We start from the raw sequence: 2,697 nt of genomic DNA on the forward strand, positions 1-2,697 counted from the left end.
GAGCGCTCTCCAGCCCCACGTGGAGCCAAGCTCCGCCCGGCCGCCGCGCCAGGGCTCCCGAGCTCGGGTGTCTCTGCCGGTCTCCCCGGCATCTGGGATCGAAGACTCACGGGCACTCGGATACAGCCAGATCTCGGCACACGCGTGCCGGGGCTCCCTCCTCACCGTACGGTACCCTACCGGAACCCGGGTGCGGCGACCCAAACACCCCCGGCACATCAGTACGCGAACACGCGCCAGCACCCCGGGACCGAGCCCCCCGCAGAAAAACACGTACCCGCAAACACGTACACAGCCTGCGCCGCGGGCCCTGCCTGCGCTCACTCGGGGAGGAGACTGGGGGTTTTGTGAATTGCATTCAGCAGCCCTTTCAGATTCGGTCTTCGGTCTGGATTCGGGCTCCTCGTGTTCCACCTGAAAGCGTGTGTGAGTGCAGAGGGGAGACCGGAGATCTGGGCACCGGGAGCGCGGAGCCGGCCCAGGTTAAGGGAGGTGCGCCAGCCCGTATCTTCTCCAGGCATCGCACTTATCTCTGGGTGCCTCCGTTCTTTCTCCACCCGGGACTTATCTCGCCAGTAGTCAGGGGTGAATTTGTAAAACAAACCGTGAAACGCCCCCACCCCAGAGGCCAGAGCCTGGTTCCAGTTCAGGGACGGTGGGGGCGTGCAGGGGAGGAAGGCAACCTACCTGACATCTCAAACTTGTCACGGAATTGCCAACTGTGACCACAGGCCCCTGCCCCGGGCAGAGGATTCCCTAAACTACATTCCTCGCTTCTGGGGGTGCCCTGAGTTGCCCCCCCCACCCCCCCTGCTTGGAGGGAAGTCTGGGGACACTGTTGTTTTACTCTCCTCGAGTTGAGAGCTTCCCCGAGTGAGGGGAGAAAGGGCTGATTTCAGGGCCTAGGGGTGTGTGAAATGAGCGTGCTTCTGAGTGGACCCCACCGTCTTCTTTTTCATTTTGCCTGGCGTACCCGCTAGTCCCCCACCTCCAGAATCCCAAGTGGGAGCAAGTGGAGGGGGAAACGCCTGGGCCACCCGCGCCAGGTCGGCGGCCCTTGGGGGCAGGAGCTGTTCCAGCGCCGCGTGTTTGATGCACATGGTTGAGAGCTCTTGGCGCCAGCCCGGGGAGTTCCCTCAGTCACAGAGAGAATGGAGTGGGTCTGCGGGCTCAGTCTGGCGCGCCATCTCTCCCCCTTTCTTTTCCTTTGCGTCTGTCTTTCTCTGGCGGCCTTTCCGCCTCTCTCTGCCCCGCGGTTCAGAAGGCAGATCCAGAGACAAGAAAAGAGGCGGCGGGCCCAGGGTGTTCACTTGCAACGACCCCTCCGGCGTCCCCAGCGGCTAGGCCTCCCCCTTGCCTGCGCTAACCACTGAGCCCTGCAGGCTTTGGGATCCCGCCCCCTCCGAATTCCAACCCCCCAGAACGGGTTTGGCCTGCACCCGCGCTCCGAGTAGGAAAAAAGTCATCCTGCCACCAGGTTGTGACTGAGTCCAGAGGCAGAGGAGGGAGCCAGCCACTCGGACCTGGAGACAGCCTGGCTCCCCTTCTCCTTCGGCCGTGGGAGGGGAGCTCGCTGATTTCACTTGTAAATATCTCCACTTGCCTTCGGCCCCAACGCGGACCCAACGTCACTTCTGCCCCTCGCGCGGCCCCTCCCCCGATGGCCCGTCTTTGCCCAGAGCTCTAACTTAACCCTGGGGTCACCCCGTTGCCACGCCTGACCCCCGAGTCCTACGCTAGCGCGCGAGGAAGGGGGTGAGGAAGAACGTTGGAGGGGTTCGGAACCGAAAACGTCGACATCTTGCTAATGGTCTGCAAACTTCCGCCAATTATGACTGACCTCCCAGACTCGCCCCGGGAGGCTCGTATTCTGCGGGGAGGCCAGGGCGACTGGGGATCAAAAGCGGGAAGGTGCGAACTCCTCTTTGTCTCCCGGGGCCGCCGCGCCCCCCTCCCGGTGGGTGATAAACCCGCTCTGGCGCCGGCCGTGCGCTGGTGATTAATTTGCAAACAAACAAAAGCGGCCTGGTGGCCGCGGCACTCGAGCTAAACACAGGCCAGCGCGGCCGAGGACCTGTGCCAGACCCGGCCGCCAGGGGAACCCACAGGGCTGGCGCCCCCCAGCCCGGGTTGTAGGCTTCAGGCGCGGGCCCCGCACGGTTCTTTTTTATTTTCCTCTCTCTTTACCTCTATCTTCTCTCTCTCCTCTCCTCTCCTCCTTGCTCCACAAAAGACACACGGGAAACGTGGACGGAGCCAGCCCTCCGCAGAGTCTGCGAAATGGTGCCTTTAGGGCAGGAGAAGGGGGGCAAAGTGTGGGTCCAAGAGGCCCCCAGGAGCGGCTGGTGTCCTCCAATAGTCCTCCGCCTTTGGCAAGAAGAAATTTTCACTTGCTCGTAGGCCTGGTTTTTAGTTAATAACAATAACCTTTGCATATCTGGTCATGCCCACGGCGTTTACTGTGTAGGAATAGTGTTGAGTGCAGATGCTCAAGTGGGGGAGAGGCAGAGAAGTCTCGGAATAAATGTCGTCTGAACACACGCGCGCAATCAAATCCACGCGCAATCACAGCCGCGGCTCTCGGCCCAGGCCTGGGAGTCGGCAGCGATGCTAGTCTTGCCCACACGAGGCCGGGGACGCGTCTGCCGGCTCTCACCTTCCCCTACTGCCTCCCACTGTAGAGGGGACAGGCCGACC

This window comes from Myotis davidii, unplaced genomic scaffold, assembly GCF_000327345.1.
Source record: "Myotis davidii unplaced genomic scaffold, ASM32734v1 scaffold1330, whole genome shotgun sequence".
Classification (NCBI taxonomy): Eukaryota; Metazoa; Chordata; class Mammalia; order Chiroptera; family Vespertilionidae; genus Myotis; species Myotis davidii.